This window comes from Ammospiza nelsoni, chromosome Z, assembly GCF_027579445.1.
Source record: "Ammospiza nelsoni isolate bAmmNel1 chromosome Z, bAmmNel1.pri, whole genome shotgun sequence".
NCBI classification, from domain to species: Eukaryota; Metazoa; Chordata; class Aves; order Passeriformes; family Passerellidae; genus Ammospiza; species Ammospiza nelsoni.
In genome coordinates this window covers 7298180-7323817 of record NC_080669.1, presented here as the reverse complement: position 1 = coordinate 7323817, position 25638 = coordinate 7298180, and positions in this window count along the sequence as shown.

The window sequence follows — 25638 nt, the reverse complement described above, 5'->3', positions numbered from 1 at the left end:
TGCCTGCCCACGCTCAGTCACCGCAAATCAAAAACACACCCCGAGGAAGGGAATAAGGGGTCCGGCCAGTAGTGGTGGGGCCGAGGATCTTCAGGACAGCTTGACACCACTGTTTGGCCTGATATTCTTTTTTGGTCTGAAGGACCACCTCACTGCCCCTCTCTACGGGGGTGATGGCGTAATCAAACTGAAAGCAAATAGAGGCATTGGCGGAGCCGAGTAGGTGTAGTTCAGTGGGCTCGGAAGTTGCAGGAGCCAGCCTGAACACTCCGTCTCTCCAGGCATTTGAGGTGTCAAAACTCAGAAGGATAGTGAGGCTCCTGGCCAAAATCGGGGAAAAGGAACGTTGGAAGGTGGGAGGGAACTCGTCTGGAGAGAATGGGATCCCCACAAGGCAAGACGACATCGGGTCCTCTGCTGCCCCGGTATCAAGGCAGATACTGTCCTGTCCTAAGGATTGAGCCAAGGCACGCCAGACGTTGACTTTTGGCTGGGGGATGACCCACGACTCCGAAGGTGTCACAAGGAGTCCGCAGGTCAGGAATATTGTTAACAGCAGCTCAGGGTTGGGAACCAGCGATGTTGCAGCGGGGGCCATTGAGGAGATGTAACTGAAACGAACGAAACCGGTAAAAGTATGACGAAATCACAAAAATAGTTCTTCCCCAAACAGCCAACTTAAATAAAACATACATTGTGACATAGCTGGAGCAGGAGGAGAGTAGGAAGAGACATGGGATAACAAATCAAGGGGAGGAGGAGAAGCAGGAGGTGAACGCTCTTCTGAAAGAGGGGGGAGATCTGGAGGAATGGACGGAAGCTGATGGGAAGTCTTCCTCCGCCGCCGCCAACACGCCTGCCGTACCTGTGACACGGCTTCTGCTTTGGTCCTCTGTTTCGGGGCGAAGGGCCTGACCCACTTTGATGGTACCCACCTGGGGCCTGAGGGAGTGGACACGCAAGCGTATCCCCTTCCCCAGGTCACCAGGTCAAAGGGGCCCTCCGTCCGCCAGGTCTCCGGATCCTTAACGAGAACCGGAGGCCTGACTTTAGGCTGCAGCTGCTGGTGGCTGCCGAAATGCCGGACCACTGGAGGATTCTGGCTGTCAAAAGAGCAGTTGAGAAAGTTAAGTGTGTACAAAGCTCTTGACAGCCGGACGTGGGGGGTCTCCACCTTCATCGCCGGTTGTTGGCGGGACAGGATCTTCTTAAGGCTCTGGTGGGCCCTCTCCACCATGGCTTGGCCTGTCGGGGAATAGGGGATGCCGGTCTTATGGACTATTCCCCATTGCTGCAGGAAGCTCCGCAGCTCCTTAGAAGTATACGCTGGACCGTTGTCTGTTTTTAAGGCCCTAGGAATGCCCAAGACAGCGAATGCCTGAAGCAGATGGTTCTGGACATCCGCTGCCTTCTCTCCTGTGTGGGCAGAAGCATAGATGGCCCCGGAGAAGGTATCGATGGAGACATGGACGTAACACAATCGACCGAAAGACGGGATATGTGTCACGTCCATCTGCCACACCTCACAGCTCGCCAGACCCCGGGGATTTGCCCCAGAGGCCACGGTGGGCATCTGGTCTTTTTGGCATTGGGGACATGTGGCCACGATCGCCTTAGCCTGGTCCTGCGTCAGATTGAATTGCCGAACCAGACCGGGCGCATTCTGGTGAAAGAGCTGGTGGCTGATCTTAGCCTGGCCGAACACATCCGGGAGCGGGCCCTGCGTAACGGCAGCCGCGGCCAAGGAGTCGGCACGGCGGTTGCCCTCCGCTATGAACCCGGACAGGTCAGTGTGTGATCTAACATGCATAACATAAAATGGATGCTCGCGGTGGGAGACCAGCTCGACGAGCCTATTCAGTAAATTGAACAGATTTTTGTTGGTAACCTCCTGAAGAACTGCGCACTCAGCTCTAGCCACTACACCCGCGACATACGCAGAATCTGTAACCAAATTGAAAGGTCCTGGGAACCTCTGGAACGCCCTGACGACTGCGTCTAACTCAGCAATCTGTGGAGAACCCTCCACAACAGCAACATCGGTCTCCCACTGCTGAGTCTGAGGATCCTTCCAAGTCATCACCGACTTGTGGGATGCTCCAGACGCGTCGATAAAAACTGTCACGGCATCCAGTGGTTCCCTGCTTTGAACCTTTTTAAGAGATAATTTAAACTCCGAATTGAATAATTTGTGGGCCAGCCGATCCACTGTGATGCGCCCAGTGTAGCTGTCGAGTGCAAACTGAAGATATTCATTAGTTTGCAGCAATTCTTCGAAGGTTTTCAATTTTAATTGGCCTGATTCTAATTTAATTGGAATGTGCATGCATGAAAAATCACACCCTGCCAACTCCCTGATCCTCAATCTCGCCTTGAGGATCAGTTCGGCTACCAACTCCTGTGGCCGTGTCATCCTTTTGGACCGATTATGGCTGAGGAACACCCACTCTATAATTAAGAGGGGGTCACCCAGACCCTGGTCCTTTAGGCTTTGGTCCCACTGATGGATTATGCCATGGAGGTGTGGCAGCTTCCCCAGTACAAAAAATTTGACAGGCAGCCCCGGACGGTATCGGTGAGCCTGCCTGGCCGAAATAGCTTTTTGAATCCTTTCCAAGGCTACCTGTGCCTCTGGGGTGAGAGCCCTAGGGGAACTAAGCCCCTCTCCCCCTCTCAACAAATTGAAAAGGGGGGCTAGGTCTTCGGTCAAAATGCCCAGCCAGGGTCTCACCCAATTTAAAGACCCACACAGTTAATGGACATCCGCTAGGGTCTGGACTTTTGTCCGAATAGCCAATTTTTGCGGAACAATGGTCCGCTTTGTAATTTCAAGGCCCAGGTACTTCCAAGGTGGCATCCGCTGAATCTTGTCCTGCTGGAGCTCGAACCCTGCAGCAACCAACGCATTGGTTGTCAGGTCAAGCGCATGGGCAAGCAGACTGTGGTCGGGCGCACACACGAGGATGTCGTCCATGTAATGATGAATGATGACGCCATCCCCGAGGGCTGTACGTATAGGCAACAGCAGCGAAGCAACATACCATTGGCAGATCACAGGGCTGTTCTTCATTCCCTGAGGGAGCACCCGCCAATGGTAGCGCTTGGCTGGGGACTCACAGTTGATGGACGGAACCGTGAATGCAAAGTGCGGGGCATCGTCCGGGTGAAGGGGAATTTGGAAAAAGCAATCTTTAATGTCTATTACAGCCAGATTCCAATTTTGGAGGAGCATTGATGGGGAGGGCATCCCTGGCTGGAGAGACCCCATGTCAGCTATTATTTCATTAATTTGACGGAGGTCGGTCAGGAGCCGCCACTTATCCTTATTAGGTTTCTTGATGACAAACACTGGGGAGTTCCAAGGTGACATGGTCTCCACCAGGTTGCCTTTGAGCAGCTGCTCCTGAACGAGCTCATTGAGCGCCTTTAATTTTTGCTTACTAAGTGGCCACTGTAAGACCTGTACTGGTTTATCTGAAAGCCAATTCAGTTTCCAGGTCTGGTGCTCTTCAGTGGCCACTGCCCGAAAAACCTGGGGAGCCTTTGGTAGGTCAGTTCGGGCTCCCCACTGGGCTAATAGGTCTCTCCCCCAGAGAGGCTCGGTGTAATCCAAAACGAACGGGCGTATAGAAGCCAATTGCCCGTCGGGCCCCTCAATTTGAACAATGCTCCTAGATTGATTAGCCAATTGTAAACCCCCGACACCTGAAATCGTGCCTGCAGCGCTTTGCAAGCCCCAATGCGACGGCCACTCCCGAGAGGGAATGATCATCACATCTGCCCCCGTGTCCAAAAGACCCCTTACGATCTTTTTGTCCCCGCCCAACGAAAGTTGGCAAGTCAGGCGGGGCTTCTCCCTCCCTACTAGCTGTGCCCAGGCCACCGTCGGAGACGATGTCCTCTCCGCGGAGTTCTTCTTCCAATGTTCTTCGTCTGGCACCGGAATGGCCTGGGCAATGACCTGTCCCCTAGGGAGGAAGAGTGGGGGTTGGACACAGTACAGCCCTACCGCGAAACGGTCCCGGTCGGTGGTTACCAAACCCGGGACGATGTAGATGTCTCGCGGCGTGTGCTTTGTGTCCCCAACGACGGTCCACCTGCAACGTCCTAGTTTCCTCCAGAGACCCGGGTGTTGTAGGTCGACAGACACCAGCTGGATATTACTGCTAGGGAGATATAAATCCCTAGTCAGCTGCAGCCTGTATGGGGAAACAGAGGACATGGTGTTAAGCGCAGGTACAGTGCCACAGGTAGGTGATGTCACGTCCGATAATGTCGTCAAATCCGGTAAGGCGAAAATTGGCGGCGCTCCCTCGTCTCCTCCCTCCCCGCTTGATGTTATGTTGCCCGCCGCATTTATATCCGCGCGCAGGGAGGGGCTGCGCTCAGGGCCTAGTTTTTTTAGCCCTTTTTCTCCCTCTCCCTCTGCCTCCTGTAGTTGAGGTAATCAAGCCTCATGGGGCACTGGGGCATCCAGTGCCCTATCTCACCACATAAGTGGCAGGGGTGGGTGTCGGTTGTTCTTCTGCCGGGCCCTGGTGTTGGTGGCCCGGCAGCGGGGGCAGCCTCAAGGTCAAATGACTCGGGCTCGGGGAGATCGGCAAAGGCTACGGAGGTTCTGCGTGGGCGCGCAGAGAGAGGAACATGAGCCACTACCGCCTCCATCATCGCCTCCACCGTGGGCCGGGGAGTTCGGAGGAGAGTCCTGATTGCCTTCCTGCATTCAGGATTGGCATTATAGTATGCCATCTTCCTTAGCATACACTCTCTCTCCCGGTCCCGGACACCTGCGCTTCAACGAAGCGGTAGAGGCGTTCGATAAAGGCCAGGTAGGGCTCCTGCGCGCCCTGCCGAACCTCGTCTTCCTCCCATTGGGAGGTGACAACCGCGAGCCTGAAAAAGGCTCGCTCCGCAGCCTGAGCCGTCTCCACTAGATGTTGGGGAAAAAGAGCCCGAGCCTGGGCTGCCCCATTCGCCCACTGCCCCTCGCCCAACAGATGCTCCTCCTGAACTATCAGACCGTCCGCATCATGAGAAGTTGCAGGGTTCCCCCAAAGGTTTGGGAGAACCTCCAAAATCTCCCTCTTCCACTCCGCCACCCAAATCCAGAACTCCATAGGGCCTGTCAAGCTGGAGAAGAGAGCCCTCAGGTCAGCAGGCACCAGATCTCCCTGTGCAAGGGCATCACGGAGCAACCCCCGGAAGTATTCAGACTCCCGGGAGTAGTCCTTCTGCGCCTTGCACAGTTCCTTGATCCGTGCCGGTGCTAAAGGCACCCACTGCGCCAGAGAACTCCCCTCTCCGCTCAGGGTGTACGAAACCGGGGCGGCTTCCAACAAGGGCACCTGCCCCGGCCTCCGGTCATCCACCCCCCCCCCCCGGAACACAAAGCGTGGGAACCGGAAGGGGGAGCGTGGGAACCGGAAATGGAAGAGGTTGAGGCGGGGCCTGGTAGTGAAGTGGGACGAGGGGGTGGGCACGGCACACCACCCCTCTCCGCCCCCTGGGTGGAACATGGGGGCGGAGCCAAACATGAAGGATTGACAAGAGCAACGATGGAGGGATCCACAGGGGGCTGGACTGGGGGAGGAGATATGGGGGGAGCCGAGGGAAGAGCCGGATGGGTGGGAGGAGTAGGGGCGGAATCGGTAGGGGGCGGTACTGGGGGCGGAGGAACAGGAGGAATCGAGGGAGGAGCCGAATATGAGGGAGGTGCAGGGACGGGATTAGCAGGGGGCTGCACTGAGGGCGGAGAAGTAGGAGAGACGGAAGGAGGATATGAAGGGGGGGGGAACCGAAAATGGGGTTGGGTCGGGGGGAAGGAAGGGGTTGACGCTGGGGAGGAAAGGGTTGGGAGAACAAGAAGGAGCCCTGGCGGGAGCGACCACGTGGTCACTGCCATCTTGGGCTCCTAGGGAGCCATTTTGCGATTCTTCAACAAACCAAACTAACTTGGAATGAACAACTGGGGACTTGGGGACTGGGGTAGAGGGCGAGGGATGAGAGGATGCCTGGCCAGGGCTCCTCAAAGGGGGAGGCCAAGTAGGTCGAGGGGGAGCCGGGGCAGGATGGACCCCCTGCCTCTTGTCGGCCTTTAGAATCCCGCTCGAGGGCTCCTGCCTGCGGGATGCGGGTAAGGGTTGAGGGACAAGGGCAACGGAACGAGGGGATAAACTAGAACTTGTGGGACCCTTTCTAAGCTCCCCGGACGGACGGAGTGTAGCATGCACTCTGCCCGCCCAATACGCCACAGTAACCAGCTTTGTCTCTCCAGAATTAACAACCTCATTTAATTTGGCCTCAACGGCTGCCCAAAACCGTGGCTGTCTAGCAAGTTCTGGGGAGACTTCGGGAAACTTAGAAAAGACCCACTTAACTAACAGCTTCAAATCCTGCTTGGGCGCCTTGTGCCCACCAGTGAGTAACAAACCCTTAACAAAATAATAAACCTCCTTTTGGGATTTTCCCATGCCTGCACCCATGGCTCCCTTCTAGCACAGAAATTGCTGTCGCTAGAAGGGGGGAACATCCTCTGGTGACACACAACCACCCGCTCGGAGAAAACTGCGAACTTAAACAATGAACCGCCCGCTGCCGGCCCCTGCTCCCCCCACTGCCCCCAGGCCAGGGGTTATCAGTCCGGGGGAGAGAAAGAAATTGGGTAGTGGGTCCGGCCCCACGTCTGGGGAAATCCGGCACCCACAGGGAAGTTAAAACAAGAAAGGCACGGGGTTTGAGGCGAATCCTCAGGAAAGGAGGGTGGGGGGTAGGTCCCCAAGGCAGGGCATGAACCCCTAGGGAGAAGGTAAAAAGGCAAGGGGGAAGCCCAGAGAGTCCCCAAAAGGGGGCCTGGACTTACCAATCCGGCGACGGTGGACAAAGGAAAACCAAGCGGGGGTCCTCAACTCCAGAGTTGTCCTTCGGGTGAAAGGAGTCCCGACTCCGATCCTTGGAGAGCGCTGCCCTTAAAACAGGGCCTGCTACCACCCGAGGTAGTATGGCGTCCAAAGGCACTGTAAAGTCCACTCCGCGGGGTCCGGTCAGCGGGCGAGTGTCCACCTCGTCAGGCCCCACCTTGGGCGCCACACTGCGCGAGAACGTATGTGGCCCTGAGGTCCGGCCAGCTTAGGAGAGGCGGCCGACGCCTCTGCGCATCTGAGGACCAGCCCCCCTCAGCGTCCTGGCCTCGGGCTGGGCGTGATTGCGGACGTGGATAGAAGCGCGCCGATGAGTTGAGGAAAGGAGGCGACCACTTGCTGGGGTGAAAACGTTGGTTTATTGAAGATGGACGGAACCAACCACAAGGAGGGCACCGACCAGCAAATGGCCACGAACAGGGGGAGCAACAAGGTTTTAAAGAAGAGGGTTGGAAAAAAGAGGGACGCCCAGCTAGCCAATAACAGAAGAACAAGGGAGGTACAAAACTTAATGGGCATACAAGAACAACCAATAAGTACAAAATAGAGGAGGGGCCCCGGGACCACAGCCAACCACAACCCCCAGAGAGAAGAAGCTTCTAGAACAGAGGGAGGAGTGGGGGTGATTGACTGGGCCCAGGGAGGAGGAAAACTTGACTTATAAGGATAAGAAGGGGGAGGAGAAGTTACATGACCTAAGAGCTTAGTAACTAAGGGGGAGGGGGTAACCATGGAAACTCAACGGGCAAGGGAACAGTGGCGGGAAAACTGTGAGGGGAGGAACCATTTACAGGAACATAGGGGAAGATACACAAAATGGGGGAGCAAACAGGGAAACTTAAAAACACATTACAACATCTCCCCGTTTCTTAACAAATAAAAATAAAAAGAACAAGGCAGTCCGTAGAAACTTAAAACTCATGGATCCGCAGCTGGTCCGACCAGTCTTCGCCTTCTTCGAGCTGGGGTTCGTTCGACCATGGATGGTCAAATGGCGGCACGGTTGACCCCTCCTCATCTGCAGCTTCTTCGGCCTCCGAGGAGAGGTCCCCCAGCTCGATGGGCTCCTCTGAGGGAAGGGCAGCGTGATGGACGGATGGCGAGGTAGCTCTGGCTAACATTCTCTGGACCACACCGTGGACCAACATAAAGAAAACTAAAAGTATAAGTAAGATCAACACAACTTTAGAAACTGATTCTATTATTGAACTGGCCCACCCGCTAAGGCCCAACCCTTGAAAATGTCCCCCAGCCAGTCTGAAGTCTCCTTCTTGACCTGGTGGACGAGGTCCTGGAGCTTCTTGATGGAGTGCCTGGCGTCCTCGGCTCGGGAGGACAGGTTCAAGCAGCAGAGGCCCTCAAACTCCTCGCAATGGTGGTGATGGAGCAGCAATAGAAAATCTATTGCTGCCCGGTTCTGGAGTGTTGCCTTCCTTGTAATTTCCTCATCTGTAAGGAGGTGGTAAAGCGCAGCCGACGTAAAATTTGCTTGTTTAGCCACCCAACACTCTAGGCGCCACAATTCACCTAGAGCTTTAGCCACCGATACCCAAAGCAATAGAATGGTAAAGGCGACGGACTTTGAATGCGACCAATGAGTAATTTTGTCGTCACAATCTTCTGTGAGATCCTTAAGATCTCTTTTAGCTCTGCCCAATTCATATGTGACATTATTTCTCTTCCAATTAACAATTTGAGTCATGTTAGGGGTAAACAGCGTCAGCTGGCCAAAAGTACACGGCCCTCCGACCAGGCCAGAGGGGATGCCTGCCCACGCTCAGTCACCGCAAATCAAAAACACACCCCGAGGAAGGGAATAAGGGGTCCGGCCAGTAGTGGTGGGGCCGAGGATCTTCAGGACAGCTTGACACCACTGTTTGGCCTGATATTCTTTTTTGGTCTGAAGGACCACCTCACTGCCCCTCTCTACGGGGGTGATGGCGTAATCAAACTGAAAGCAAATAGAGGCATTGGCGGAGCCGAGTAGGTGTAGTTCAGTGGGCTCGGAAGTTGCAGGAGCCAGCCTGAACACTCCGTCTCTCCAGGCATTTGAGGTGTCAAAACTCAGAAGGATAGTGAGGCTCCTGGCCAAAATCGGGGAAAAGGAACGTTGGAAGGTGGGAGGGAACTCGTCTGGAGAGAATGGGATCCCCACAAGGCAAGACGACATCGGGTCCTCTGCTGCCCCGGTATCAAGGCAGATACTGTCCTGTCCTAAGGATTGAGCCAAGGCACGCCAGACGTTGACTTTTGGCTGGGGGATGACCCACGACTCCGAAGGTGTCACAAGGAGTCCGCAGGTCAGGAATATTGTTAACAGCAGCTCAGGGTTGGGAACCAGCGATGTTGCAGCGGGGGCCATTGAGGAGATGTAACTGAAACGAACGAAACCGGTAAAAGTATGACGAAATCACAAAAATAGTTCTTCCCCAAACAGCCAACTTAAATAAAACATACATTGTGACATAGCTGGAGCAGGAGGAGAGTAGGAAGAGACATGGGATAACAAATCAAGGGGAGGAGGAGAAGCAGGAGGTGAACGCTCTTCTGAAAGAGGGGGGAGATCTGGAGGAATGGACGGAAGCTGATGGGAAGTCTTCCTCCGCCGCCGCCAACACGCCTGCCGTACCTGTGACACGGCTTCTGCTTTGGTCCTCTGTTTCGGGGCGAAGGGCCTGACCCACTTTGATGGTACCCACCTGGGGCCTGAGGGAGTGGACACGCAAGCGTATCCCCTTCCCCAGGTCACCAGGTCAAAGGGGCCCTCCGTCCGCCAGGTCTCCGGATCCTTAACGAGAACCGGAGGCCTGACTTTAGGCTGCAGCTGCTGGTGGCTGCCGAAATGCCGGACCACTGGAGGATTCTGGCTGTCAAAAGAGCAGTTGAGAAAGTTAAGTGTGTACAAAGCTCTTGACAGCCGGACGTGGGGGGTCTCCACCTTCATCGCCGGTTGTTGGCGGGACAGGATCTTCTTAAGGCTCTGGTGGGCCCTCTCCACCATGGCTTGGCCTGTCGGGGAATAGGGGATGCCGGTCTTATGGACTATTCCCCATTGCTGCAGGAAGCTCCGCAGCTCCTTAGAAGTATACGCTGGACCGTTGTCTGTTTTTAAGGCCCTAGGAATGCCCAAGACAGCGAATGCCTGAAGCAGATGGTTCTGGACATCCGCTGCCTTCTCTCCTGTGTGGGCAGAAGCATAGATGGCCCCGGAGAAGGTATCGATGGAGACATGGACGTAACACAATCGACCGAAAGACGGGATATGTGTCACGTCCATCTGCCACACCTCACAGCTCGCCAGACCCCGGGGATTTGCCCCAGAGGCCACGGTGGGCATCTGGTCTTTTTGGCATTGGGGACATGTGGCCACGATCGCCTTAGCCTGGTCCTGCGTCAGATTGAATTGCCGAACCAGACCGGGCGCATTCTGGTGAAAGAGCTGGTGGCTGATCTTAGCCTGGCCGAACACATCCGGGAGCGGGCCCTGCGTAACGGCAGCCGCGGCCAAGGAGTCGGCACGGCGGTTGCCCTCCGCTATGAACCCGGACAGGTCAGTGTGTGATCTAACATGCATAACATAAAATGGATGCTCGCGGTGGGAGACCAGCTCGACGAGCCTATTCAGTAAATTGAACAGATTTTTGTTGGTAACCTCCTGAAGAACTGCGCACTCAGCTCTAGCCACTACACCCGCGACATACGCAGAATCTGTAACCAAATTGAAAGGTCCTGGGAACCTCTGGAACGCCCTGACGACTGCGTCTAACTCAGCAATCTGTAGAGCACCCTCCACAACAGCAACATCGGTCTCCCACTGCTGAGTCTGAGGATCCTTCCAAGTCATCACCGACTTGTGGGATGCTCCAGACGCGTCGGTAAAAACTGTCACGGCATCCAGTGGTTCCCTGCTTTGAACCTTTTTAAGAGATAATTTAAACTCCGAATTGAATAATTTGTGGGCCAGCCGATCCACTGTGATGCGCCCAGTGTAGCTGTCGAGTGCAAACTGAAGATATTCATTAGTTTGCAGCAATTCTTCGAAGGTTTTCAATTTTAATTGGCCTGATTCTAATTTAATTGGAATGTGCATGCATGAAAAATCACACCCTGCCAACTCCCTGATCCTCAATCTCGCCTTGAGGATCAGTTCGGCTACCAACTCCTGTGGCCGTGTCATCCTTTTGGACCGATTATGGCTGAGGAACACCCACTCTATAATTAAGAGGGGGTCACCCAGACCCTGGTCCTTTAGGCTTTGGTCCCACTGATGGATTATGCCATGGAGGTGTGGCAGCTTCCCCAGTACAAAAAATTTGAAAGGCAGCCCCGGACGGTATCGGTGAGCCTGCCTGGCCGAAATAGCTTTTTGAATCCTTTCCAAGGCTACCTGTGCCTCTGGGGTGAGAGCCCTAGGGGAACTAAGCCCCTCTCCCCCTCTCAACAAATTGAAAAGGGGGGCTAGGTCTTCGGTCGAAATGCCCAGCCAGGGTCTCACCCAATTTAAAGACCCACACAGTTAATGGACATCCGCTAGGGTCTGGACTTTTGTCCGAATAGCCAATTTTTGCGGAACAATGGTCCGCTTTGTAATTTCAAGGCCCAGGTACTTCCAAGGTGGCATCCGCTGAATCTTGTCCTGCTGGAGCTCGAACCCTGCAGCAACCAACGCATTGGTTGTCAGGTCAAGCGCATGGGCAAGCAGACTGTGGTCGGGCGCACACACGAGGATGTCGTCCATGTAATGATGAATGATGACGCCATCCCCGAGGGCTGTACGTATAGGCAACAGCAGCGAAGCAACATACCATTGGCAGATCACAGGGCTGTTCTTCATTCCCTGAGGGAGCACCCGCCAATGGTAGCGCTTGGCTGGGGACTCACAGTTGATGGACGGAACCGTGAATGCAAAGTGCGGGGCATCGTCCGGGTGAAGGGGAATTTGGAAAAAGCAATCTTTAATGTCTATTACAGCCAGATTCCAATTTTGGAGGAGCATTGATGGGGAGGGCATCCCTGGCTGGAGAGACCCCATGTCAGCTATTATTTCATTAATTTGACGGAGGTCGGTCAGGAGCCGCCACTTATCCTTATTAGGTTTCTTGATGACAAACACTGGGGAGTTCCAAGGTGACATGGTCTCCACCAGGTTGCCTTTGAGCAGCTGCTCCTGAACGAGCTCATTGAGCGCCTTTAATTTTTGCTTACTAAGTGGCCACTGTAAGACCTGTACTGGTTTATCTGAAAGCCAATTCAGTTTCCAGGTCTGGTGCTCTTCAGTGGCCACTGCCCGAAAAACCTGGGGAGCCTTTGGTAGGTCAGTTCGGGCTCCCCACTGGGCTAATAGGTCTCTCCCCCAGAGAGGCTCGGTGTAATCCAAAACGAACGGGCGTATAGAAGCCAATTGCCCGTCGGGCCCCTCAATTTGAACAATGCTCCTAGATTGATTAGCCAATTGTAAACCCCCGACACCTGAAATCGTGCCTGCAGCGCTTTGCAAGCCCCAATGCGACGGCCACTCCCGAGAGGGAATGATCATCACATCTGCCCCCGTGTCCAAAAGACCCCTTACGATCTTTTTGTCCCCGCCCAACGAAAGTTGGCAAGTCAGGCGGGGCTTCTCCCTCCCTACTAGCTGTGCCCAGGCCACCGTCGGAGACGATGTCCTCTCCGCGGAGTTCTTCTTCCAATGTTCTTCGTCTGGCACCGGAATGGCCTGGGCAATGACCTGTCCCCTAGGGAGGAAGAGTGGGGGTTGGACACAGTACAGCCCTACCGCGAAACGGTCCCGGTCGGTGGTTACCAAACCCGGGACGATGTAGATGTCTCGCGGCGTGTGCTTTGTGTCCCCAACGACGGTCCACCTGCAACGTCCTAGTTTCCTCCAGAGACCCGGGTGTTGTAGGTCGACAGACACCAGCTGGATATTACTGCTAGGGAGATATAAATCCCTAGTCAGCTGCAGCCTGTATGGGGAAACAGAGGACATGGTGTTAAGCGCAGGTACAGTGCCACAGGTAGGTGATGTCACGTCCGATAATGTCGTCAAATCCGGTAAGGCGAAAATTGGCGGCGCTCCCTCGTCTCCTCCCTCCCCGCTTGATGTTATGTTGCCCGCCGCATTTATATCCGCGCGCAGGGAGGGGCTGCGCTCAGGGCCTAGTTTTTTTGGCCCTTTTTCTCCCTCTCCCTCTGCCTCCTGTAGTTGAGGTAATCAAGCCTCATGGGGCACTGGGGCATCCAGTGCCCTATCTCACCACATAAGTGGCAGGGGTGGGTGTCGGTTGTTCTTCTGCCGGGCCCTGGTGTTGGTGGCCCGGCAGCGGGGGCAGCCTCAAGGTCAAATGACTCGGGCTCGGGGAGATCGGCAAAGGCTACGGAGGTTCTGCGTGGGCGCGCAGAGAGAGGAACATGAGCCACTACCGCCTCCATCATCGCCTCCACCGTGGGCCGGGGAGTTCGGAGGAGAGTCCTGATTGCCTTCCTGCATTCAGGATTGGCATTATAGTATGCCATCTTCCTTAGCATACACTCTCTCTCCCGGTCCCGGACACCTGCGCTTCAACGAAGCGGTAGAGGCGTTCGATAAAGGCCAGGTAGGGCTCCTGCGCGCCCTGCCGAACCTCGTCTTCCTCCCATTGGGAGGTGACAACCGCGAGCCTGAAAAAGGCTCGCTCCGCAGCCTGAGCCGTCTCCACTAGATGTTGGGGAAAAAGAGCCCGAGCCTGGGCTGCCCCATTCGCCCACTGCCCCTCGCCCAACAGATGCTCCTCCTGAACTATCAGACCGTCCGCATCATGAGAAGTTGCAGGGTTCCCCCAAAGGTTTGGGAGAACCTCCAAAATCTCCCTCTTCCACTCCGCCACCCAAATCCAGAACTCCATAGGGCCTGTCAAGCTGGAGAAGAGAGCCCTCAGGTCAGCAGGCACCAGATCTCCCCGTGCAAGGGCATCACGGAGCAACCCCCGGAAGTATTCAGACTCCCGGGAGTAGTCCTTCTGCGCCTTGCACAGTTCCTTGATCTGTGCCGGTGCTAAAGGCACCCACTACGCCAGAGAACTCCCCTCTCCGCTCAGGGTGTACGAAACCGGGGCGGCTTCCAACAAGGGCACCTGCCCCGGCCTCCGGTCATCCACCCCCCCCCCGGAACACAAAGCGTGGGAACCGGAAGGGGGAGCGTGGGAACCGGAAATGGAAGAGGTTGAGGCGGGGCCTGGTAGTGAAGTGGGACGAGGGGGTGGGCACGGCACACCACCCCTCTCCGCCCCCTGGGTGGAACATGGGGGCGGAGCCAAACATGAAGGATTGACAAGAGCAACGATGGAGGGATCCACAGGGGGCTGGACTGGGGGAGGAGATATGGGGGGAGCCGAGGGAAGAGCCGGATGGGTGGGAGGAGTAGGGGCGGAATCGGTAGGGGGCGGTACTGGGGGGCGGAGGAACGGGAGGAATCGAGGGAGGAGCCGAATATGAGGGAGGTGCAGGGACGGGATTAGCAGGGGGCTGCACTGAGGGCGGAGAAGTAGGAGGGACAGAAGGAGGATATGAAGGGGGGGGAACCGAAAATGGGGTTGGGTCGGGGGGAAGGAAGGGGTTGACGTTGGGGAGGAAAGGGTTGGGAGAACAAGAAGGAGCCCTGGCGGGAGCGACCACGTGGTCACTGCCATCTTGGGCTCCTAGGGAGCCATTTTGCGATTCTTCAACAAACCAAACTAACTTGGAATGAACAACATGGGACTTGGGGACTGGGGTAGAGGGCGAGGGACGAGAGGATGCCTGGCCAGGGCTCCTTGAAGGGGGAGGCCAAGTAGGTCGAGGGGGAGCCGGGGCAGGATGGACCCCCTGCCTCTTGTCAGCCTTTAGAATCCCCCTCGAGGGCTCCTGCCTGCGGGATGCGGGTAAAGGTTGAGGGACAAGGGCAACGGAACGAGGGGAACGAGGGGATAAACTAGAACTTGTGGGACCCTTTCTAAGCTCCCCGGATGGACGGAGTGTAGCATGCACTCTGCCCGCCCAATATGCCACGGTAACCAGCTTTGTCTCTCCAGAATTAACAACCTCATTTAATTTGGCCTCAACGGCTGCCCAAAACCGTGGCTGTCTAGCAAGTTCTGGGGAGACTTCGGGAAACTTAGAAAAGACCCACTTAACTAACAGCTTCAAATCCTGCTTGGGCGCCTTGTGCCCACCAGTGAGTAACAAACCCTTAACAAAATAATAAACCTCCTTTTGGGATTTTCCCATGCCTGCACCCATGGCTCCCTTCTAGCACAGAAATTGCTGTCGCTAGAAGGGGGGAAAATCCTCTGGTGACACACAACCACCCGCTTGGAGAAAACTGCGAACTTAAACAATGAACCGCCCGCCGCCGGCCCCTGCTCCCCCCACTGCCCCCAGGCCAGGGGTTATCAGTCCGGGGGAGAGAAAGAAATTGGGTAGTGGGTCCGGCCCCACGTCTGGGGAAATCCGGCACCCACAGGGAAGTTAAAACAAGAAAGGCACGGGGTTTGAGGAGAATCCTCAGGAAAGGAGGGTGGGGGGTAGGTCCCCAAGGCAGGGCATGAACCCCTAGGGAGAAGGTAAAAAGGCAAGGGGGAAGCCCAGAGAGTCCCCAAAAGGGGGCCTGGACTTACCAATCTGGCGACGGTGGACAAAGGAAAACCAAGCGGGGGTCCTCAACTCCGGAGTTGTCCTTCGGGTGAAAGGAGTCCCGACTCCGATCCTCGGGGAGCGCTGCCCTTAAAACAGGGCCTGCTACCACCCGAGGTAGTATGGCGTCCAAAGGCACTGTAAAGTCCACTCCGCGGGGTCCGGTCAGCGGGCGAGTGTCCACCTCGTCAGGCCCCACCTTGGGCGCCACACTGCGCGAGAACGTATGTGGCCCTGACGTCCGGCCAGCTTAGGAGAGGCGGCCGACGCCTCTGCGCATCTGAGGACCAGCCCCCCTCAGCGTCCTGGCCTCGGGCTGGGCTGGATTGCGGACGTGGATAGAAGCGCGCCGATGAGTTGAGGAAAGGAGGCGACCACTTGCTGGGGTGAAAACGTTGGTTTATTGAAGATGGACGGAACCAACCACAAGGAGGGCACCGACCAGCAAATGGCCACAAACAGGGGGAGCAACAAGGTTTTAAAGAAGAGGGGTGGAAAAAAGAGGGACGCCCAGCTAGCCAATAACAGAAGAACAAGGGAGGTACAAAACTTAATGGGCATACAAGAACAACCAATAAATACAAAGTAGAGGAGGGGCCCCGGGACCACAGCCAACCACAACCCCCAGAGAGAAGAAGCTTCTAGAACAGAGGGAGGAGTGGGGGTGATTGACTGGGCCCAGGGAGGAGGAAAACTTGACTTATAAGGATAAGAAGGGGGAGGAGAAGTTACATGACCTAAGAGCTTAGTAACTAAGGGGGAGGGGGTAACCATGGAAACTCAACGGGCAAGGGAACAGTGGCGGGAAAACTGTGAGGGGAAGAACCATTTACAGGAACATAGGGGAAGATACACAAAATGGGGGAGCAAACAGGGAAACTTAAAAACACATTACAACACAGGGCTTGGCCCAATGGCTAGGATTCTAACAGTCATGGGAAAGAGTGGGAATCGGGTATGGAAAAGCGCCATGGATCTGAGGAATATACCATGGCTGGGCTGGAGGCTCTCTCCTGAGAAACGCCTGCAGTACAGTTTTATCTGACCACGCCACTTGGATGTGTCTCTTGGACACATCTTGATATGCACAAAACTAGAAGATTAAATAAAAGTTGTTATAAAGATACTGCTTTTTTCTTTTGGAGCACATGAAAAACACCTCATGCTCTCTATTTGTCCTGTAACCTGATGTACTTTCAAAGGAGTTCTTATTGGCAAAAAGATAGCATTCTCTTATTGACAAAATATAGCATTCTCATGAAAATAAACTGCAAATGTAGTAGTAGTACCAGGACCAGTCATAAAAATGACAGCAGCAAGACATGTGAGGCAGAAGGGCTCCCTTCAGGATGGAGAAAAACAAACTCCACCAAAAATACCCCACAAAACAACAGAAAAAAAAAATGCAAAAAGAAAACCAAACACAAACCCCCACAAAAAAGTAAAAAAACCCCAAACGAAAACAAAACAAAGAAACCAAAAAAAAAAACCCAATGAAAAATCCCCAACCAAAAAGACAAAAGTCCGAAGCCAGTGCATTTCTGTGAAGGTATTTTTCTCTGATGACTGGTTGGAAGTCAGGAGTCGAAGAAGAATTTAGGAAGCTATAAATTCTGTTCAGTTTGGCCACGAGCACACAGGACTCGCCTAGATCATTTGCAAGGTCACATCCTTCTGCTGATGCAAGAACAATCCCTGCTTCAGCCTTTAGCAGAGAGGGAAGCTCAGGCAAACCCAAGCCAGTCCGAGGTGCCCTCAGAGGCAGCAGGAACAGCCAGAGCGCTCTCTCGCTGCCTCGGAGCACAGCGCTTCCTCTGGGGAGTCCTAAATGGCCCTGTGGCACCAAACTCAGAAGGAACATTTGGTACAGCTCTGCTGGCAGCTGCACACAACACACTGTCCCTCAGACAAGAAACAGCCCAGACGTACCTAGCATCTCCAGGTACTTCTCCTCAGTCTGCTGTTCCAGGGAGATGAGCAAACTGCCCGAGCTCAAGTTCCCAGGTTTTAACGGAGAGCTTCCTTGAGGTGACGCTGCTGTGGCAGCAGGTTCAGAGCCCATGATGCGCTGGACCTGGAACATTTCTGGTGGGCACTGTTCCTGTGCCTCATGCCAACCTTGGGGTTCTTCATTGCCAGACATTCGCTGGAAGTCTTCACAGGCTGCCCGGTGAGAAGTCAGCACTTGCAGCTCAAGTGAAACAGAACAAAGCAGTCAGACACTACAGCTTGTCCCTGTCAGCCAGGAGTCATTGACTGTGAGGAAAGGGAAAGAACAGATTGACAGGGGATACAGACAGCTTCTTTCAGTCTTCCATCTGGATCACCACGTTCCACTGTGAAAACACCTCCAGAAACAAGGGGAGCAGGAACAGGCCAGCAGGAATCAATTTGGATGACTGCTGGCCCAAAGGCCAAAGGACAAGTTTCACTGTCCAAGGCAGCAGTTGAGATTCAGCACACCAGGAAATGTTCCTCAGAGTGACTGTGATACACACCAGAGCAGGATGGCACTCAGAGGCATGGCCCCACTCCCTGCTGCTTTGCACTGGAAAGGAAAGGAGGGTAGAAACCACCAGTTTGGTGACTGCAGTGACTGCATCCCTCTTTCATTCACTTGCTTTTCTAGAGCCTGAGGGAGGCAGATAGCTTTCTCTCTGATGATTTTCATGTCTTCCTCAAGCCTCTTCTCCAGAGCCTTGATCCTGGCATCAGTTTTCTGCAGCTGTGCCTGCAGGTATTCCTTGATGTTCTGTAACCAAGGAGGAAGAGGACGCCTTTTGAGTGGAGTGGCTGCCATTCTTTCACTCACCTGGTTGTGTTGATCGCCCCTCTGCTGATGGAGATTCTCCTCTTGAATTCTTCCCATGTCTTCCTTGTTCCTCCTCTTCAGTGCCATGATGGCACTCTGAGCTTCAAGCAGCTCTGCTTGTGGCTCTGCCTTGATGTTCTGTGCACACAAATGCAGAGCAAGTGACTGGGAGCTGCCACCAGGCTCAGCGTTTTTCCTCTTGCAGCCTCAGAATCACATTGATTCAGCTCCTTCTTTCTGCTTCCCTCCCCACCTCTGCCTCCATTGCAAACCTCCTGTCCCAGGGCTGATCTCTGCAGATTCCAAGGCTCTGTGCTTCCAGTGCCTGTGGGATTCCTGGCCTCCTCAGTCCCAAGAGCTGTGGTTTATGCCCTTCTTCCTGCCCTTCCCTCTGTGCCCTGGCCAGTCAGGCTTACCTGGCCTTTCTCCTTTCTCCACCTGCTGCCCGAGCTGCTCTTCCTGCTCTCGGGCTGGGAACAGCTCTCCCTGAGTCTGGCATGGCATCTCTGATGAAGCAGTCTGCTCCTGCTCTCTCTCTAGAAGCACCTGCACAGAAAGCGAGAGAAGATGGGTTTCAGCTTCACATATGACCTCTGTGGGCCAAGACTCCAAGACTGCTGGGCTCACACGTTCCCAAAGCACTGTGCTGCTGCTCTGCTGGGTCATTCTCTGTTTGAGGGGAGGCACAGATTCCAAAGTGACCCTGGCCCTACAATCAGGGGCCATCTGGGACTGAAGCTGCAAGAGCCTCTCAGGCAGCTGACAGGGAAGGTGTGGCATTTCTCAAGGGTGTGGTGAGGGCCTCCCTCTGCTTGTGCCATGTCCTGTTTGTCTTTCAGTAGTGACTGACACCCTGCCCTGTCCCACAGCTCCATCCTGGCTTTGCAGGTGGCTTCCTGGGTGAGCTCACTCCTTGTGAGTGAAACTTCTGGAGTTCTCTTCAGGCCTGCACCAGCATTCCTGCCTTTCTGACATCCACACTCTTGTTAGAAAACCTGGTCATTCAGGAGATGAGGATGCATGTAAAGATCTCTGATGGAGGTCACAGAGCTTCTATGGCCACCACAATGGAGGAGGACCAAGGTGTTTCTTCTTCCTCTTTTGTCAACTGAGGATTCTGAGCAGCAGAAACAGAGGCTCCCCTAAGGCCCCATGAACGAATGCACTTACACAGCCCTGGGGATGCCAGTGAAGGAAACCATGCGTCATGTAATGCATGGCACGTATGAGCAGAGTCACCAAACACCACCTAAACATGGAATTGTTCCACCTCTCTAGGAGAGGTGGAAATTTAAAGAATTAACTGGGGACTTGAGGGCACAAGAGGCTGGAGGATGGAAACAACTCTGTGGGAAATACCACAGAGGGGGAAACATCTCTTCCTGCTCAGAACTGGTCGAGGGAACATGTCTCTAATCCTCTCCTGAGAGGGATGCTGCTTTACGTGAGCTTTGCACCTCCAACTGCCTTGGACCAGAGCCAGGAAGATTCAATTATGTAAATGTTACATAGATAGATAGATAGATAGATAGATAGATAGATAGATAGATAGATAGAAAGAAAGATAGAGAGATAGATGTCCCTACTATGATCTGTCTTTATTGTTCTCTCTGTTGCTGCCCCACATCAACACTTGGTGGCCATTGCCATGATCAGCAGCAATCCTGAGATTGCTTTCCTGTTGCTCAATGAACCAAACTCTTGGAGAATGTGGAGCGTGTAGATCCTTATGGAATGCAATCAGACCCAGAGCACTGCACTGGGAACTGCACTCTTTGTGCCTCTGTGCTCGGCCTAGTTCTTCTCTTGGACAGGACCACACTGATGGTGCTAAAGTGCCTGGAATCCAAACTGCAGCCCAGCCCCTCCCAGCTCCTGTGATTGCTGAGGAGCAGCTGGAATGCAAAGCATTGATCTCCTGCTCAATTCCCAAACACAACACACACTGATTGCCTGGGCTGCAGAAGGGCACGGGCACTGCTAATTTTAAGGTGATCTGTAAGGCCATAGTGGCTGGCCTAGAAACACAACAGTTCCTTCTGTACCAAAGTCCCTGAACAGAATGATGTGTTCTCATGCAAAAATACTGCGTTCCCCAGAAGTGACACCTTGGAATAAAAACTTCAAGCAGAACCATTCCCAGTGCTGTGTAAGGGCAGGAAATAATTTCAAAAAGAACCTGCGTTGGGAAAAAGAGAAAATGAATTGGGTCTTCTGCTCCAAGTAAAGCAAAAAATAACAACAAAAAAGGGAGAGGAAGTCCAGTCCAAAACTAGATAAATATTTCAATGCATTGCAGAGATGCTGAAGGTGCCTAATGAGCCCCCCCCATTGTCCAGGCTAAAGCTCCCTCGGCACCTCCTCCCTGGCCTTGTGCTGCACCCCCTTGCCCAGCTCCCCTGTCCTTCTGTGCACACGCTGCAGCCCCTCCATGACTTTCTGCTCCCCAGGGCCCACAAGTGCACACAGCACTCCAGCTGTGGCCGCAGCACTGCCCAGCACAGGGCCACGCTCACTGCCCTGCTCCTGCTGCCCCACTGCTGCTGGCACAGCCACCATGCCCTTGGCCTTCTTGGCCCCCTGGCCACACGCTGCCACATCTTCAGCTGCTCAAAACCGCCAGCCCTGTGTCCTTTTGGCCACACAGCTCCTCAGCCACAAAGGTTGCAGCTTCAGTTGCAGCATCCACCATTTCAAGAGCTTCTTCCTTTTCTGCAACCACATCTTTTATGTAGATATTAAAAGTTTTGGTAGGAATAGAATTCTATGGTACTCTGACTAAACTTCAATGGTGTAATTCAGCTATATAGGAATTTGCTCTTAGTTAAATGCAAGTTAAGACAACGTGGCAACCATGCCCTTAGGGAAATATTCCACCCTATATTGCTGTAGGAAACAACGTTCTCTCTGCAAAACTGGATTTGTAGTTCTTCAAAGCTCTGGCATGGAAATTAATAAATTACCATTTCTGCCTTTGATTTTTTTTTTGCATGAAAATGGATTTTCTGTCAGCTTTCCTAGCTCGCCCTCTATATTCTACTGCCACTGGCCAAGCTCACAGCTTCCTCTACAATGCTTAAACACCAGGAGCATGAAATGTTCTTTTCTCACTCACCTCAGGATCAGTTCCGCTGAATACACGCCTCAGGTGACCTGTAGTGGGCAGGGAAAATGAATCAGATGCTGTGAGAAAACTGCCTGGGCTGCTGAATCCCACAGAAGAAGTCAACCCAAACAGAGATGATTTCCCATTTCATAACATCCCTCCAGGAGACACATTTCATTCACACAGACAGAAAGAGATCAGGTCAATATCCTTGGTTTTGCCTACACTTTGGCCTGTTTTGCCAGTAAATGACTACAAACATGACCAAGAAAATGCAGATTTTTCTTTAACTCTCAATGCTCCTGTTCTGCTAAACACATTAACAGCTTCTGAAATCGTCTCCTTCTGGTACGTTTTTTAAAAAATCAGTTGCATGCACCAGTTCTCGTTAACTTGCTGGAAATGCTTGCCCAGAAAAGCTTCCCCAAAATCCCCCTGAACTCTGGCAGTTCTTTGTGAAACAGCAGAGCAGCAGCTCCAGGGTTCAATAGCAGACACTCACTGCTTTGGAATTTGAATTTCATTGCATTGGGAAGATCACAATTTTTGCACTCAGTAAAGGGTCAAGTTAGACAGTCAGATCCTTTCAAGAGAAACTGTGGAAAGAAAGAAGCTTTCCCTGAATTCTGGGGCAAATTGCAGAGTTTTAAGAAGGCCTTCCAAGAAGGTCTGCCAGTCTACATTTTCAAAGGTGTCTTGCTTGTCCCAGCAAACTGAGGAAATGACAGAGACTGCTGCCACAGACTCTCCCGTGGAGGGAACAGAACCCCTGCAGGTTCCCTTGCAAATGCTGCCCCTGTGGCTACAGTTCAGTTCCTTTTTAGATTAAGGACTCGACAGAAGCTTAACCAAAGCAATGGCATCCTAATGCTCTTTCTGTTTCAAAATCAGGCACTCAGTCACTAATGAAGAGTAGGAAGACATACAAAAGCCAGGTTAGGATACACCCTAACCTAAGCAGAAGGGAAACCTCTACTTATGGGCAAAATTCATAAAGTAATAAATGGAATATGTAATGCGATATGCAGCAAAAGCTGCAGTGGCCAGATGGTTCATTATTGGCATTTCTGCAACTTTTCTAAAAGCTACAAAACTCTTGTCAGTGGGCAGGTGCCTACAGAGAGATGCATTGACCAGGAAGATTCTCCTGATCAGAGCAAGGCCTTGGGCTGCTCTGACACTCAGGCCTTCTGTGCACCAAGGCAATGTTCTGATGTCACTATGTCAATGTGACAACCATGCCCAGACATGACAAAGCAAACGCTCCATGTTGGTCTGTGAGTTTATGCAAAGCAATACCCAACCTTCCCTACATCAAACACAAAAGAGCCTGGGAAGTTCTCCTCTGTCACAGAGCAGCACAAATTCCCTTCATGGACCAAACCCTGTTGTTCAGGGCATCCAAGAGGAATTCCAGGAGTGCCCCAAGCACCTACAGCCTGTGCCCCAACTGAGCACTCAGATGGGACACAAGCAAAGGAAACTAGACCAAGAAAATGGCCCAAGCATTGCACATTTAAGAAATTACTCTAACTTTCAAAATTTAAAGGTTTATCAAAGCTTAACAAAGAACTGAATAAGAAAACTTACAGCATTGGGAGTCTCTGTGACTAGCAGCCATGTGCTCATCTACAAAAAGGATGCTCTGCCTTTTATACCCTTAGCTCCTCCAGAAGTTTTGTCAGTCAGCTCTTTCTCTGCTGTCCATTGGTGGAGATTACTTTCTTGCACCTTGACTGGAGGTCAGGTGTTGTTTCCCCCTGCCTGCTGGTCACAAGCCAGCCCTCCCCAAATGCCCTGACTACCAAGGCGATTACAAAGGGGAGGGGAAAGAGGGTGGGAGGATATATTACAATATCATCACTACACATTTGAACATCCACATAACATCTACTTCTTAACTGACAGCGCCAACCATGGCACTACTCATCTAGAACACACAGAACCAGGAGAGAAGGCACTGTTGGCATCACAGCTGAAATCTTTCCTAACAAATCTCCCCACCTATTTGCCCCTTTCTTGGACATGCCCAGGGCTCTGGTGCATGGACATCTGTGCCTTTCTTGCCCTTTGGAAGCAGTGGAACTGGCAGCATCTGCCCGCCAGCAGCAGCTGCTCCAAGCTGGGAACGCTGCTGGCGGTGCTGATTTCCAGAGGCTTCTGTGTGCCAGGGGAAGCCAAGGCAGGAGCGGGCTGAACGGTGCTGGCGCTGCTGCTGCTCTGTGCCAGAGAGCCCCGGCTGGGCAGGGCACGGTGCCCACTGCGCTGCGGGCTCTTTCTCCTGCCAGAGCTGGGCACACCTGGCAACAAGGCATGACAACTGGTGGGCAAGCCAAGGGCTTTCTGGGGCTGCTCTGCTCTGCACACACCCAGGACACCTGCAGCACAGAATCTTAACCCTCAAACAGGTGAACCAAAGGGAAACAGCTGGAAAAGTTTTCATTTGGTCCATTTTTACCTGCTGAACAGAAGTCTTCAAAATAAATGTTGCCAAGCAGGGCCTGATCCCTGCTGCCTGCTCAGGGTTAGAAGAGAGGCAATACTTGATCTCAGCACTGGGTGTGTGGGGAATCACTTCCCTGATACGTGCACACCCAGCAATCTCACTTACTAGTTTGTATCCATGGATCTAAGACATTTTCAATACTTTTCTGAAACTCACAGGCTAAATATTCCCCCAAATTATTTGATTTACTGACTGATACTTATTGACTTATTGATACCTAAATCACTTCTCAGAATTTACTGACATGAGAATAGGAGTGTCCTGCAGGTCCATTCCAGTGTTTGTCACAGGTTCAGGAGGAGACCCATGCCCAAAATGACCCAGGACAAAACGGAACTTCCAAAGCAAATTGATTCTATTAGTTGTGGTAGCAAATAATACACAGCAACCCCTGGGTTCCTAAAAATCTGTGCAGCAGCAGGAGGTGGAGCGTGGTTCTCTGCAGCAGTGGCAGGTAGGCTGTGCACTTCCAGGACATCCCCTGGATCAAAACCATGTGCATTTCATCCTTCTCACCATTCCAGCTCAGAACCAGGCTTTATACCTCCTGCTCAGGAGTGGAATATCCCAGTTACAGTATCAGCTCACACATGGCTGGCATGTGATATGAGGCCAATAAATCAAGGATTTAAAAGAACTGGAAGTGTTAAAATTTTAGCAAGATTTAGTTAGGGGGAAAGAGTATAACAAGAAGAGTAGAAATAATGAGGAATAGTTAATGTTTTGCAGGTAAGGTAGTTAAGGCTAGGGTAATATATCACTTGCTATCACTGTCTTTACTATGTTTAAAGAAGCAGGATGGGGTGCGGATTTCTTTGTGACAAAGAAGAGGACCAGAGCCTGCACCTGGGCCTTGAAACTTCAGCTATAGCTAAGAAGTGCAAAAGCCTGCCATCAGGTCATAAGTAAAGAGGTCAACTTGAGGAAGACGTCTTGGCCTTCATCAGAAGGACACCATTCCCCAGTTTAAAACCTACCAGCCCATTTAAAGTGAAAGACTGCAGAAATGTGAAAGAACTTTGGACTCAATTATAATACATTTTAATACAGAGGGGGGCACACAGTGTTACCTAATGAATACGTGTTAGGTTTTTTGGGAATTATACGAATGTGTACTCATTTTAGATGAGTAGAGAGCCAGTGATTCTTCACACATGTCTTTAGGAGACAACTCCTCCTGTGCCTGGCGCTGTAATAAACACACCACCTTCTAACTTCAACTGTGGTGAGTTCTATTCCACACTTCATTTGGTGACCGCAGCAGGAACGCTTCTCTGCTCCAGCAAGAACAACCGCGCTGTGGACGTCTGTGGGCACTGCCAGGACATTCCTTTCCTGGAGGCACCTCTGCTCTGGGCTGTTCCTCGTGGCGGGCAGACAAGACTGCTGGGACTGTGGAGAAAGTATATATATAACCCTGTATAAAGTAACCCGTAAGGTGAACACAGGGGAAGGGCTGTTCCTAAGTCACACAGAGATGTCCTGCGCACAACGTACGCCTGTACAGTTTGGGTTTGGGTCTTGCTACCGGCAGAAAGGATTTGCTGTGTCAATAAGGACCTGCTAGAAATTCTGGGGGTGAATTGAGCAAATGCTGTTTTATTGCTGCAATTTTTCCTGTGTGTTGTAATTGTGGTTGTGTTTTCAGTGG